At 31.3% G+C, this 16,991-nt stretch overlaps 1 protein-coding gene and 1 long non-coding RNA gene across 2 annotated transcripts in view; one reads left to right on the forward strand and one right to left on the reverse strand.

Annotated features, from left to right (window-relative positions):
* Positions 1-1,523: 1,523 nt before the first annotated feature.
* LOC126735776 (uncharacterized) overlaps positions 1,524-16,991 on the reverse strand; it is a 99,357-nt gene continuing 83,889 nt past the window's right edge. The window contains exon 3 of the long non-coding RNA XR_007660507.1: positions 1,524-1,641. This is a non-coding gene — a long non-coding RNA (uncharacterized LOC126735776). The remainder of the gene's footprint in view (positions 1,642-16,991) is intronic.
* The window catches only part of LOC126735775 (adenosine receptor A2b-like), a 421,693-nt gene continuing 417,750 nt past the window's right edge, over positions 13,049-16,991 (forward strand). The window contains exon 1 of the mRNA XM_050439882.1: positions 13,049-13,141. The gene's annotated coding sequence lies outside the window, so the exon portion shown is untranslated. The remainder of the gene's footprint in view (positions 13,142-16,991) is intronic.

Raw genomic sequence — 16,991 nt, forward strand, 5'->3', positions numbered from 1 at the left:
ATGTGTTTGTGGGTGACATTAATATAAATCTACTTAACAAAAATGACTTAAACATAATCAATTATTTATCTTTACTAAATGGGCAAGGGCATTATGCCAGAAAGTTACTAGGGAAGAAAGTCAGACTTGGTTGGACCATGTTTTTTTGCGAGTAAAGAAAAATCTGCCTTCTAGTCGGCAAAAGCTTTTTATAATTGAACATGATATTAGTGACCATCTGCATCTATTACTGCACCTTCCTGTTGCTCAAACAATAAGATGGATCAGTGAAGGTGGATCAGGTGAAAGTCAAGGGGAAGCTATAATCAATTTTCAAAGGCTATTCTCTCTTGTCGCAGAGGTAAATTGGGAAAATGTTATAGCTGAGCCTATTTTCGAAAATGCCACAGACTGTTTTTTGAAAAATATACAGAACATTAAACATTAAAATTATCAGAAAAAAAGATAAATGGCTATAAAAAAACAGAAAAACTAAAGCCGTGGATTACGACCGCAATTATTAATTCTATAAAAAACCGTGACAAACTGAAAAAAGCACTTAAATATAATAATGATCCCGGAAAAAAAATTGAACATAAAAAATACAGAAACAAATTAAATAAATTAATCAGGAACGTAAAACATAATTTTTATCACGAGAAAATAATAAATTGCGCAAAAGACATGAGAAAAACCCATAAATTAATTTCGGAGGCTACAAATGAAATTGTAACTAAATCAAGCATTAAGCAAATAGGACTATTATAACAAAAAATAAAGAGATAGCAAATTTTTGCAATGATTTTTTTGTAAATATTGGTAAAAAGATGGCACAGAATATTCAAAATCCCCATATACCTCATATTAGTAGGAAAAATGTACTGTTGTATGTATCTGACTCCTGTTAATGAAAATGAAATTGCTATGTGTATTAACAGTTATATTAATTAAATTAAAGAATAACAGTTCTTTAGGATCAGATAATATTTCAAGTAAAGTACTTAAAAATTTACATATGTATGTTAAAGAGCCTCTTGTACATATTATTAATTTAATATTTAGGTCTGGTAGAGTACCTCAGAAATTTAAAGAATCTATAGTAATCCCAGTACATGCCTTGGTAATAGGGAAATTATAGACCATTATAGACCAATAAGTGTGATTTCCAATATTGCAAAAGTATTTGAGAAATGTCTTAAAGTCCGGATAATGGGGTTTCTTGAATCAAATAACATACTATCTTCAAATCAATATGGTTTTAGGCAGAGTCTAAGCACGTCTGACGCTATGTATAGTTAACGAGCACAGTTGTTGATTTCCTTGATAAAGGCAAAAAGTGTATAGCTTTGTTTCTAGACTTGGCTAAGGCATTCGACACTGTCTCCCATCCAGTACTCCTTCAAATTTTGGAACAGTATGGGATCAGGGGGATAGTGTTGGATGTTTTTTGGAATTATTTACTGGACCGTACACAGCGTGTCAGGATAGAAAACACATTAAGTGACCCGCTTGTCGTGCAGTATGGGGTTCCGCAGGGAACTGTTATAGAACCTCTGCTTTTTAATATCTATGTAAATTATTTGTTTGATGTTCAAATTGATGGAACAATTATTGCCTATGCAGACGACACGCTGGCTACTTTTTCTGGAGAGACATGGGACGCTGTAAAAGAAAAAGTTAAGTTGGGTTGGGTTGGTTTGGGTTGGTTTTATAATGATAAAAAACATTTTGGATAGTCTTAAACACAGTTAATGTGAAAAAATCAATGTATATTTCCTTTCCAATTACTGAAGCAAACAAGCCAAAGTTTCATGAAATAGTTTTTAATGAAGGTGGAGAAATTTTAAAACAAACAATGTCAATAAAATATTTGGGGGTAATAATTGACTTACATCTCAAATGGGATCTTTATGTGCAATATATAACAAAAAAAATGCGATATTTAATTAATACATTTTACATCTTGAAAGAGATAATAAATAAAAAACTCTTGATAATGATTTATAAAACTTTGGTTGATTCCATCTTAAGATATGGTATTTTGGTATGGGGAGGAATGTATACAAGTAACCTTCAGCCACTTCAAATAGTTCAAAATTATCTAGTTGAAATACTCTTAAAGAAACCTAGACTATATTCGACTTCCCTACTCTACTCACCAGAGATTTGTGATATAAGATCTTTGTATATAATGGACGTATGCAACTTTATATACTCAACATCAAAAGTAAAAAGTAATATTGTAAGAGATTATAAAGTCTTATAAAGATTTACCTCACCCAAACCTGTTTTTGAAATATTTATATTTTGTGAAAATGTAGTATCAAATTCTAATGTTCAATATTATTCATCGTGTATATTCTTTTTTAAACCAGACCAGAATGTTAACGAGCCAAATGCTAAACATACAATACCGCTCAAGAGTATTTGCCCACCATGTATTCTTTTTAATATTTTAAATCAGATACAAAAATCTTATCTTTATACCTATATTTAGATTGTATCTCTTTTGTAAATTGCATATATGCTTAAACAGCATACCTATCAACTATAGTTCGTTGAAAAACACTGAGTATTTAAAAATAGTCTTGCAAATACCAAACAATGTAGTAAAAATATGCACTTCTTCTAAAAAACTAACCGTTTCCGATGAAATTTGAAACATTTAAAGGTGTTTAGTCTTCAAGAATTGATTTTGTGTAACATTGGTAAATAATTTCGCTTGCTTATTGATGATTGTCACCGTTTCTTTGCTGGTTTTTCAACATTCTTTAAAATGGCTAAAACAAAAGAGTTATCGGTAGAAACAAAAGGTGTTATTATTGGACTTTATAAGACTGGAAAGACTAACCGTTCAAGGCGAACTGTCGATTATAATATTAGGGAATTTACCAGAGAAGGGACTTTTAGCTTAGCAACGATTAGCAACAAATGAACAACAGACGATTAGCAACAAACCTCGATCGGGAAAGCCAAAGGCAACAAGTTCAAAGGAGGATTTAAATATTATAATTACAAGCAAACGCAATAGACGCCTGGCCGCCCCTGAAATCACAGCAAAAATCAACAAGGAGCGTAAAAAAGCAGTTTCGACAGTAAAACGGCGACTTTATAATGCTGGTCTTAAAGGACGTTTAGCTGTATCAAAACCGCTACTGAAGGATGTTAATAAGAAGAAAAGACTTGAGTGGGCCCAATCACACAAAGAATGGACCATTGATGACTGGAAGAAAATTCTCTGGAGTGACGAGTCTAAATTCGAGGTTTTTGGAATGAAGAGGTGAGTTTTTGTTCGCCGTTATGCCCATGAAAGGGTCGCTGAGAACTGTACGGTGGCCTCAGTTAAATACGGTGGTGGTTCGGTGATGGTGTGGGGTTGTTTCGGAGGATTTGCAGTGGGCGATCTAATTACAATAGAGGGAATTCTTTGAAAAGAAGGTTACAAAACATTTTTAAGTGACAATGTACTTCCTTCTGGTACTCGAATAATTGGGGAAAACTTTATCTTTCAACATGACAATGACCCCAAGCACACGTCGAAATTGTGCAAGCAATATTTAGGTCAATTACAAAGGCAATATCTTCTGAAAGTTATGGTATGGCCCCCACAATCAACGGACCTCAATCCTATCGAATTACTGTGGGATAAACTGCATAGACAAGTGCAAAAATCATGCCCCACATCAAAAGAAGACTTGTGGAGGATCATCCAAGAAGAGGGGCACAAGATACCCCAGGAAACTTTGGGCAAATGAATTAGAAGACTACCGAAACTCTGTGAAGCTGTTATTAAAAATCGAGGCGAACATGTAGATGAATCCCAAATTTGATTTTCTTAAATTTAATTAATTGAAAAATGTATTGTTTACATTAATTTTGTTATAAATAAACCGTTTCATAAGAATAACTGATGGGTCTATTATTTTTAGTTATAACTTTAAAACAGTCATATGTAGGCAAATACTTTTGAGCGGTAGTGTACCTCTATCAAAGAAAAGTATAAACCAAAGATTTATCACTTATTTAGATCCCAACCGCTGTAATATGATACCAAATGACATAAGAAATATCCCAACTAGGAAAAAATTTATTTGCTTACTGAAAGACAACTTATTTATTAACAAAACTATGTTTTTGGAAGTTTTTTAATTTTTTCGTTTTTTATATTATTAGTAGATATATCTATAAGAATAGGGTCTTTTAATGTATTTTAATGTGTGTGGGTATGATAAAAATATTATAACTTGTATTATGAAGGGGAATTATGAATTATGTATTTTGGCTATTTATGTTTCTTTTTTTGAGTAAAAAGAATTAAAATATAGGTACTTACATTTATTTGAGTAGATAAGAATTTATTTGCACAAACATACACAATACAGGTGCGTTGTACCTAGGTGCGTGTACATTTAAAATTGTAGGGATAGTATTAAAATATTTATATTATATTTTGTTACAGTATCGATTTATCTGCCATAGGTGCCGGACGGTTAACTGCTGCGAAAAATAACGACGCGTATTTAAAATTACTTCGGTTTTTATAAAGAATAGTGGCTCTTTAAATAGGATTAAATTTAGCAGCAATTCTGTGAGTTGTATCTATTTCAATTTAAATAAAAACAATTATCACGCCGCTTACCCTCTCATGTTCTTAATATGATTGGGGGTGGCAGTGTTGAAGGGGGGGGGGCGAAAAACCCCCCGATAAGCAAAATATTAAAGTAGTGGATATCACATATGTCGAAAAGAATAAAGATGTATCTATGCATGATTTAAGTTTTCAAAATCAATATAATTCAGGTGCAAAAAATATATTAGACGATAATTCCCAAGATAAAATTATATCAGAAAAAATAAATAACATTGATTTTAATCTAAGATATAGATTGAATAGTGAAGGCCCATTTATCATATATGTTGAGCATAAATACTTAAATTTTGGAAAGTTACATCCACTTAAAATTAGCAAAAAACTCCTTAATCTAGGAGGAGACGAGAAATATATTAATCATATTAATCCAGTAGGTCGTAATAGGGTACAGATTGTTTGTCAATCTGCTTTAGGTGCAAACAAAGTTGTAGTTAACCCAGTATTTAAAGTAAATGATTTAGTTGCTTATATTCCTTCATATTTAATACAAAAAAAAGGTCTTATCAGAGAAGTAGATACTTCATATTCGGAAGAAAGTCTATTTAGTGCTATTAAGTCTTCAATCCCTATAAAATCACTGCAAAGAAGATACAAAACTATTTTAAATGATAAAGGTAAAACGGTTAGGGTTCCTAAACAACAAATTTTGGTAACTTTTGATAATCTTCAACTGCCTCAATATATATATATTTACAAACTAAGATATGAAGTAGAAACGTGGTACAGTCCAGTTACGATATGTTTTAACTGCCTTATTTTTGGACTTTGTATAACAATGCCGAGGAAAGAAACGATGTAAAAATTGCTCAGTAATTATAACAGACAATGAATGTACAAATTGCAATACCTTTTGCATTCACTGTAAATCAATTGAACATTCTTCAACTAGCAAACAATGTCAAAAATACCAAAGACAAAAAAAAGTCAAAGAAGCCATGGCCAATTTAAACATTTCATTTAAAGAAGCCGAGAAAATCATCGAAATGCCCTCGTATTCAAGTCTAGTGCAAAAAAATAAATTTGCACCTTTATTAACTATCAATCAAGATAATTTTCCTGAATTACCCAACAAATACAATCACAAAAATGCCCACAATATTAACAATATATCACTTTCGCAACCTACTCTTTCTAAAAACATAAATAATCCATCATTTTACTCCCAGCCAATTACTGACAATAGTAATTCAAATAAAAAACGGCGGGTTCAGGATAGAAGCCCTAATTATGAACCTATTCGAAGTGATTTTGATTGGTCTTATACCGGTTCCCCTTTAATTGAAATAAATCAAAAACAACCTAAAGAAGATTTAAAACAACTAAAATAAAAAATACATGAAAACATTAAAAATGGATTAAGTCAATCTCTCAATTCTAACAACATTACTAATATTCCAGAAATTCTTAAATGTGTTAGTGATATTTTAAACGATACTCTAGTTAATATTATTGATGAAATATGGCTAATAAAAGACAACAACTAAATATAATACAGTGGAATGCTAGATCTGCTTACTCTAATCATAACCATGTAAAAAACCTTATTATTGACACCAAGTGTACAGACGCTATACTATTATGTGAAACTTGGTATAAGCCAGAATATAAAATTCGATTTAAAGGGTATAATATCATAAGAAAAGATAGGGTTCAAGGTAAGGGCGGAGTAGCAATTTTTCTTAAAAATTCAATACCTTATAAAATAATTGACTAACTAGAATTGTGTGGAGTTAACATTATGTTTAACAAAAAGGAAATCTCGTTAGTATCTATTTATCGACCTCCCAATGTTCAGGTATCTACTTCCGACTACGAACGAATATTCTCACAATTAAAGGAGCATTGTATTATAGGTGGGGATTTCAATGCCCATCATATAGCATGGGGTTCTAATACCTCTAATAATTTTGGTACTACACTAATTAACTCCTTAGATAATTTTTAGAATTTACTTATTAGGAATCAAGGGCAAACAACCAGAGTTGGTGGTCCTAATCAGTCTGATTCTGCTATTGATGTTACTATTATTTCATCCAATCTAATTCAAAATTCAGATTGGAAGATACTTCAGGATTCATATGGTTCAGACCATCTCCCAATTGTCTTGAATTTAAATAACTTTAACGTTAACAATACTAATAATTCTATACAACATTTGGGTTGGAAACTTACACAAGCTAACTGGAATAACTATAGACACGAAATTGATTACAAAATGTCTTGTATAACAAATAAACCTGAATACGCTCATGAAATTATTGAACTTATTTCTAATATAATAACAGAAGTTGCTAATAAAATTTTCCCCAAAAGAAAAGCACAAAATAATAAGTATTATATTCCCTGGTGGGATGAAGAATGTCAAAACCTTTCAAATAAACGTAAACATATTTATAACTTTTACCGTAAAAATAACAATTTAGAAAATTACATAGCATATAAAAAAATATCGGCCAAGTGCAAACTATACTTTAAAAAGAAATCTAAAGAGAGCTGGATTAACTTTTGTAGTAGTCTTAATGCTCAAAGCTCTCCAACAAAAATTTGGAATAGGGTAAACTGCATCCGGAAATCTTTGGTTGACAGTAATATAATGCCAGCAACTAATGATATTGCTGATAAATTTTTAAATAAAGTAGCACCTATTTCGGTTTACCAAGATATCCCAAGAAAACAATCGGATAAAAACCATTATTTAAGCCAACCAATTTCATTTTCAGAATTTAACTTTCATCTTAAAAGACATAAAGTCCTGGTCCCGACAATATCACATACAGCATGTTGCTAAATCTTCCTAATTCTGCCATTCAGACCAATAACTTTGTCCTCATGTATTAATAAAACTCTTGAGCGAATTTTAAAAAGTCGTCTGGAGTGGTGGTGTGAGTCCAAATGCATCTTTCCGACCCATCAGTTTGGCTTTCGTAGGGGTAAGAGTGTTAACGATTGCTTAGCACATCTTGTTTCAGACATACAACAAACATACTCAGAAAATAGTTATTTGGGAGCATTATTTCTTGATATTCAAAGTGCTTATGAAAATGTTAATCTTTATATCCTGTTAGAAAAGCTTATTGGTTTAGGTGTTCCTGAAGGGTTTGCTCATAATCTTATTAATTTATTTACAAACAGAAATATTACCATAAAAACTAGTTATAATACAACAGATTATAGGACAACATCTGCAGGCCTACCTCAAGGTTCGGTCTTAAGCCCCTTACTTTTTAATCTTTATACAGCTGATTTTCACAAGCTGCAAATAAGATCTAAAATATTGCAATTTGTAGACGATTTTTGTATTTATTGTACAGCATACGATATGCCAGCTTGTAAAAAGAATCTTAACCATGTTATGTATATTTGTAATAAATATTTTCCAAGCAATGGATTTAGTATTTCTAGCAAAAAATCAGCGTTAGTAATTTTCACACGACACAATCTACAAATACAAAATCAAATAATTTTAAGTAATATTACCCTTCCATGGATAAAAGAACTATAAATTATACCTTACAAAAAGCTGAAAAGAGCTTGAATATTTTAAAATCAGTCACTGCCCGAAAATGGGGCTCTGATCTTAAGACATCTTTAATGTTCTATCGAGCATTTACTAGATCGTTGCTGGATAACGGCTCAATTTTTTATGGTTCTGCTACTAAAACGAGACTACTAAAGGTTGATCGTATACAATATAGAGCTTTAAGATTAGTCACAGGCGCCTTAAGATCCACGCCGATTGAAGCATTACTGGCAGACACTAATGAGCTACCATTAGAGATAAGACGAAAAACTTTAGCAGAAAAACTTTTGATTAAAAATGTGCAATATCGGAATAACCCACTAATAGCTAAAATTCACAAACTGGGTATGTCTAATTTAACTAATAACTATTGGTTGAATAAAAACAGTCCTCCATTGGCTGAAGCTTATACTGAAACAAAATACCTCCATCAATTCATTAATGAAACAAATATACTATGGATGTACGAATTAGCTTTTGGGGTTAATTTTTTTGACCCCACAATAATATTTCCTACATTTACGAACTGTCATAAGGCCAATCAAACTATTCTTAAGGATACTTTGAGTAAATTTCAAAATTACTTAGAAATATACACAGATGGATCAAAAACTGCTGATGGTACAGGTTGTGCCTTTATTATTCCGAAAATTAATATTAAAAGAAAATACAAGTGTGAGGATTATGCTTCTATTTTTGCTGCAGAGGCATTAGCAATATTAAGGGCCCTGGAATTTAGTAGTGATGTTAATATAATTTCAAACTTTTTAATACTTTCTGATTCAAAATCAGTTTTGCAATCACTAAAAAATGGACATAATTTTAAACACCCAGTTATTTTTAAGATTCCAGAGGCTATCAGTAATCTTGATAAACATAATACTAAGGTAGCATTCATTTGGTTAAAAGGACACACAGGATTGCTAGGAAATGAATTGGCAGATAAAGAGGCCAAGGAAGCAATTAAGACAGATAGGATTCTTTCCAAAGTACACTTTAGTGATATAGTTCCAATTATCCGAAAGAGATCTTCAGAAACTTGGAAAAGAAAATATCTTGCATATTTAGCAAATACTTCAAATACATACACTTCAATAAAAGCGTCCCTTAGCAGTTATAGTATGGTTTCCAAATGTAACTTTCGAAGATATTTGACAACATCTTTCTTCAGATTTCTAGTGGGTCATGGTAATTTTAATAAATATTTACATAAATTAGGAATAAATGACTCATATATATGTAACTTTGACAACCAGTCAATTGATGATTTGAACCATATTTTATTTGAATGTAAAAATAATATGGACGCAGTGATGTTTCTGCATAATAAATTGAAAGAGCTTGGCTTGCTTCCTATGTGTCATACTTCACTTATGGCAAACGTAATTGCCGACGATAGAATGGAGTCTATTTTCATAAAATTTTTGAAATTGTCCAAAAGGAAAATATAACTTGAACGTATATGCACTAGTTAATAATTTTAGTTACTTAGAGATCCCTTTGTTTTTTCCCTATTGTTTACCTACCTATCCGAGCCCCCCTATGTTCTGTTTTAAAAAATGTCCTGCATTGGCTCCAGGACGAGAAGCGTGTGACCCTGTCTAAGATCCCTAGTATTAATATTTCTTGCACTATTCCTTTTTTTGTACTCTTTTTATTAGATACAATGTCATACTACCCAATAGTATAATTATTTAAATACTATATTAGCAACCTGTTCTATTATGAATGAGTTCCTATATTGGAACACGTGGCTAAATATGCCAAGCACAAGGCCAAAAAACGAAAAAAAAATATTTTGTTATTATGCACATATATTTATATTTGTTGAATAAATTAAATTAAAAATAAATTAAATTTAAGTGTCACACTAAGGGTTCGAACCATATACAGGGTGTCCCGTAAATAGTGGTCCAAATGAAAACTGCTAATAGATTGGACTATCTCCAATCAGAATAATCCAACATAGCTCTAACAAAAGTGTTACGGTTTTCGAGATATTTTGATTTTTGCGAAATTTTAAGAAATACCTACCTGTAATCAGTTTTTTTATGGTGCGTCACTAAATGAAAAAAAAATCACAATTTCTTCGGTTGGATATTATTTGCCGATAGATGCGCTTTATGATGCGTATTAAAATTTTTCAGTTATGCAAATATTTTTCACAGGAAAAATTTTTGAAATTGCAGTATCGGATTTTTTTTTCTTTTCAAAAAGTCTGAAGTCCTATGAAGCAATAAAATAATAATAGAATCTTGGTGCCCATTAGCGTAAAAACTTATTTATTCCATGCCGTATTAAAGACAAAAACTTTTTGAATTGAGCAGCAGTTTGGATGCGCTCGCGCAGATTTTCAATGTTTTGTCTCCTGTATACAATTTCTTTGAGTCATCCCCAGTAAAAAAAATCAAGAGGATTTAGGTCAGGTGACCGTGGGGGCCAGAGTATAGGTCCTAGACGTCCGATCCATCGGTTAGGGTAGGATTCATTTAAAAAATTTCTAACTTGCACACCGCAGTGCGCAGGACATCCGTCGTGTTGCAGCCACATATTTCTGCGAATGTCTAAAGGAACATTTTCCAAAAGGATGGAGAGAATATTTTGCAAAAAATGGAGATAATATTTAGCATTGAGATTTTGCGGCAACTCAAACGGTCCTATAATTTTATCATTAATAATCCCTGTCTACAAATTGATTTTAAATTGGTATTGCGATTTATCTTCACTATTAATATGTGGATTTTCCAATTGCCAGCTATGTAAATTATGGAGATTAAAAAATCCATCTTTGCGGCAGGTTGATTCGTCGCCCCACAAGATATTTTTAAACCAATTTCCATCTCGCATCCTTCTCAACATCGTACGACAAAAATCTACTCTTGCTTCATAGTCTCTTGGTTCGAGAGTCTGAACGCGCTGCACATGATACGGATGGAACCCATAAGTTCGTTTTAAAATTTTTTGAACTCTGCTTTTGGATATACCTGTACGGTGTTCTATGGCGCGTACCGAGGTACTGGGATCCGCATCTCTCTCCTCCAAAACTTCCTCTTCTCCTTCTAAATGCGGCCTACCTTCACGAGCGCCACCTACGCCTTTTCCAGGAAATCTTCCTTCGAGCAATGCAGCATGCACCCTAATAAAAACTTGGTGGTCTGGATGACGAGCGTTAGGGTACCTTTCTCTGTATAATTCAGAGGCTGCCCTGGCGTTTCCTTCACACAAGCCGTAAATGAAGTGCATATTTGCATACTCAAGTGATGTGTATTGCGCCATACTAACAACTAGAGGTATTAAAAAACTTTAAGCTTAAGTTAGTGCCAAGTTTTCATCGGTGACAATATTAATATCGCTGTCATAGGTCATAGATAAGAAATATAAGTATGTTATTAGATGGGCAACTGCCTATATACGGGCTTGGCTGTTGTACCCTTCGCGCCCTCCAGCGTCCGGAAAATCCACATATTAATAGAGAAGATAAATCGCAATACCAATTTAAAATCATTTTGTGGACAGGGATTATTAATGGTGAAATTATAGGACCGTTTGAGTTGCCGCAAAATCTCAATGCTGAATATTATCTCCATTTTTTGCAAAATATTCTCCCCATCCTTTTGGAAAATGTTCCATGACATTCGCAGAAATATGTGGCTGCAACACGACGGATGTCCTGCGCATTACGGTGTGCAAGTTAGAAATTTTTTTAATGAATCCTACCCTAACCGATGGATCGGACGTCTAGGACCTATACTGTAGCCCCCACGGTCACCTGACCTAAATCCTCTTGATTTTTTTTACTGGGTATGCCTCAAAGAAATTGTATACAGGAGACCCATACAAAAAATTAAAAATCTGCGCGAGCGCATCCAAACTGCTGCTCAAGAGTTAAATAGAGCTGGCCACGCTCAACGGATTAAGCGATCCTTTATAAAATTAGCAGGTGGTGGCCATTTTGAACACCTTTTGTAAAATTGCAAAACACAAATAAACCGAATTAATTTGCATCGAAAAAAAAAAACGATTTTTTTTCACAAAATAGTTCTTTCGGCATTAAAACAACCATTTTTTTTTTAGGTTTTTTTTGAAAATTCAAAAAGTTTTTGTCTTTAATACGGCATGGAATAAATAATTTTTTACGCTAATGGGCACCAAGATTCTTTTATTATTTTATTGCGTCATAGGACTTCAAACTTTTTGAAAAGAAAAAAAAAATCCGATATTGCAATTTCAAAAATTTTTCCTGTGAAAAATATTTGCATAACTGAAAAATTTTAATACGCATCATAAAGCGCATCTATGGAAAATAATATCCAACCGAAGAAATTGTGATTTTTTTCATTTAGTGACACACCATAAAAAAACTGATTACAGGTACACATATTTCTTAAAATTTCGCAAAAATCAAAATATCTCGAAAACCGTAACACTTTTGTTAGAGCTATGTTGGATTGTTCTGATTGGAAATAGTCCAATCTATTAGGAGTTTTCATTTGGGCCACTATTTACGGTATAGTACTAACAATCAAGAAGCTGGAACTTAATGTAAATATTATAATTTTGAAAATTGATTGACTGCAAATTTTAATGTTGAATTGAAATGAATATAATTTTTTTAAAATTATTAAAACAAAATAAAAGTAACATATTATGAATATAATAATCACATAAACTTAAATTTCCTGAGAAAATATTCAATATTTCATTAAGCAACGCTTCATCACATAATATTTATTTATTCCTAGCGACAAAAATCTACTCATCGAGTTTAAAATATTTTTATGAAGAATTCCAATACAAAAAAAAAACATCCCTCGATCCAAAATGTAAGATGGGTTGCGCAAGGACCATTTGCTGTACACACGAAGAACTTTCAGCAACATTTCAGTTTCAGTTGCCGCATGGTTTTTGCAATGACTGCACCGAGTCGGATAAGGGTGGCGCGAGTTCGGCCGAGTTTAGCCGACAATGCGGGGTTTAAATAAAAGCAGCAGGTGAGTGGAGTTTTAATAAATAATTCCAAACGAACTCTATAAAATCAATGAAAAATATTTTGTTATATTTCACCTATTTGAAATTTCTTTTTCTAATAATTGAATTATAATCTACTTATTAATTTTTTGTTTTTTAGATATCTGATAATAGGACATTTAGATATATAAAATTCCAAAAAAAGTATTTACTATAATACTTTATACAAACTATATTATTATATACTTTATACAAATTAATAATTTTAAACATTGTTTTTTCCCCTCTGCTTGGTAGTCTACTCTGTATATACATGATTAACTTTTTTGTATGAAATACATTATATATAATTAATTAATAATAAGCGATGGAAGAAATGTTTTGTTCTAATAAAATAATATTAGTGGTATCGTGTAAAAAATATAATTTTCCACCTCAAGCAAAAATGTTGCTTTAATAGAAATACTTTTAAATTTGTTTTTTATAAATATGCTTTAAAATCTTAATATTTAAAATTATTGAAAATCCACCAATTTAGATTTGTTTCTACAGTAAATAGTGCTTTTTTTTCTGACACAATCTCTATAGTTGCCTGCCTCTCTGTGGCATAAATTCTAATTAAGAAGGTATGTAATGTTTGCTACGTGCAGTAGTCTTGCAGTATATTAGTTTTTTTCAGTTTTTTTGGTTTCTGGGTGCTACATCGCTTCCAGTTGTTAATTATTTCTCTACGAGTATGCTTTACATTTTTTAATGTGTAGTGTCTCGTTAACAATTTGTTCTGATTTAGAACGTCTTGATTAGTATTTAACTTTAAAAATTAAAACCAAAATAAAAACATGTATTCAGATAAAGTAAATTTTGGTATAGTTTTTTGAAACATATATAATTTTTTACCTTATGACGATTGAGATTAATAATTATTAAACGTAAATTTGAAGAACGTTAAAATTATCATCGTCATATATAAAGTTTTGAACTATGTGACTTTAACTGATATTGGGGTAGTTTAATGTTTTATTAATTTAAAAACTATTTCAAATGTACATATCACAGCACTGTTATATTAACTAGGCCCATATTTCTAAATGTATTGTATACGATATTGTATATTGTAAAGGTAATAATTATATATGAGTATATTTAGTATAAAAAATGGTATTTAATTTAAAGATGCATAATTTCATAGACGTTTATCAAGATAAACAGCTTATAATAAAAAATATTTTAATATAAAAATTATTCACTTTAATGCCCAAAGCTTGCCTAAAAACTTGGATACATTTTTGGTATTTTTATCGCAGTTTAGGGATATATTTGACATTTTAATTTTTAGCGAGACCTTTAAAGTGTAAGATACAAAAACGTTAAATTTAGAGGGACATGATTTAATGTATAACGAAGGCAATATAAACAACTGACGAAAAACTGACGAAACGATAATAATTTATGTAAAGTTTTCTTTTTTGTATACTTATACTATAGTATACCAAAGTAGTAGCATATACAATAGAGAATATTGGTCAAGTCAAAACAATGAATTGGGCATTATGTACATTATGTATGCATACACTATGTAGGCATTATGTATTATGTACATACAAATTAAAAAAACTTATCTTAATAGCTATATATAGGCTGCCGAGGACGAGAGACACTGGGGGCATGATATTTAATATATCTTTTATTACTCAAGAAACTTAGACGAAACGTCTGTCTACGGATCTTAGCAGGTGATATACAGGGCCGTTATTAGGGTATCTGCCGCCCGGGTGCGAAAAAAATTTTGCCGCCCGTCCTTTACCCCATCGAATCCGGCCTTTGATAAACATTTGTAAATAAATAACTTGAAATAATTTAACGTTAAAAAAACAACATTTTAGAAACATAAACACTTACTTTATATTAAATCATAATTTTATTTACAATTTATTTGTAATGTAATGTATTTACAAATAAGTTGTAATTAAATACATACATACATATTACTTACATACGCAACATGCACTTTATGATATGTATATGTATACATAAAGGGGCAGGTAGCTAACATATCCAATGATTATACAAAGTTTGCTTTTCTCGCTTTTTTTAATGCAAATGTTTTGACAATATTAGACACATCTATATTTTCTGCAATTTCTTTTTCAATACTAATTATTGATAAGTCAGAAAGCCTCTCTTGACCCAATGTGGATCGTAAATAATTTTTTATTATTTTGAGTTTAGAAAAGCTTCTTTCTCCACTAGCTACTGTGACAAATAATGTTAAGAAAATTCAAATGGAAATTACTAAATTGGGAAAAACATAGATGAGGTTATTTACAAATAGGTAGGTAAGAACATTTAAGGCATTCATTTCAGGGGAAAAATAGGGTGCAACATTATCAATTTCATCAGATAAATCTTGAGCTAAAATATCTTTTTCATTTTTTGATGGATCATATAAAATTTTCTCAAGAGCTTCACATTTTGCAAACCTAATTGATTTTTCTGTTTGGAGAAAGCTATGTAAGTTGTTAAGAAAATTAAACAACGTATCATGTTGCTTCATTTGCTCGAATTTTTCTTCCAATTTTAATAATGTAGTATCAAATATAACAAAATAAAAATTAATTTTAAACTGATCAACTGGATTTTTAGGGGCCTCGTCTACACACTCATAGTCAAATAAACGCTTTTTTGTTTGGGGTCTAACAATATGAATCGGAGGAAACGAAGGGTCGCAATCAATATCTTCGGCAACTTTTTTGGCCTCCTCTAAAATATCAGTGAAACCTTCATTTGATCTAATACTAGATATATATGTTTTAGTCTGTTTTAAGATTAAAATAATATTAGGTAGGGCAACATCGGATTCCTGCATCACTTTACTTGCAATATTAATTTTTGTTAACACATTATACCATATAATAATGGAACAAATAAATTTAAATGACTTAATTTTTAAGAGTAATGAATTAGCCATAGTTTTGGTATCGGAGTCCCTATTATTATCAGAGTAAAGTGCAAATAAAGCGTCATATATTTTCCCTAAATTATGTCTAAGAACTTTCAGAGCATCTATTCTGCTTTCCTATCTAGTACTAGAAAGAGGTTTTAGTGTTAACGTTGGGATTTCATCTTTTAAAACTTGCCAACGTTTAGTTGATGCGGAGAAAAAAACGTAAAGTTCCTGCACAATAGCAAAGAAACTTGTAATTTCTAAAGATGCTTTTGCAGCGTCATTAACAACTAAATTTAAGCTATGGGCTGCACAAGGCACGTAAAAAGCTCTAGGGTTCAATTCAATAATTTTTTTTTGTAAACCATTATTGCGACCCTTCATATTCGCTCCATTATCATATCCCTGACCCCTTAAATCGCCTAAACAAATGTTGTGAGTCTCCAAAAAATCCAATAAAACATTAGTTAAGCCTTGTCTTGTCCAATTTGATATTGAAATGAATCCCAAAAAATGCTTTCTAATTTCGATTTGCTTTGATGTATTATTTAATAAAACAAACCTTATTACAATAGTTAGTTGGTCTTGATGACTTGCGTCAGGAGTCGTATCCAAAATAATTGAAAAATATTTACTGGCATTTTGATGGCATATTTGATGGAGTTCTTTTAATCCTGTTAATGTGATCGCATATTGTTTCATTAAAATTGGCAATTGTTTCGATTAATTTTAAAAAGTTTCCGTTTTGTTGGTCGTATATCTTGTTATTTTCACCACTAAAACTCAAATTTTGACCGGCTAAAAACTTGACAACATAAATTATAATTTTCAAAACAGAAACCCATCTATCTTTTTCCATGTTTATTAATTTTTCGTTTAGTGAATCAGTTGTCGTTTTAGAAGAAATTGATTGTTTCAAATCAAGCCAA

This window comes from Anthonomus grandis, chromosome 4 (genome assembly GCF_022605725.1).
Source record: "Anthonomus grandis grandis chromosome 4, icAntGran1.3, whole genome shotgun sequence".
Classification (NCBI taxonomy): Eukaryota; Metazoa; Arthropoda; class Insecta; order Coleoptera; family Curculionidae; genus Anthonomus; species Anthonomus grandis.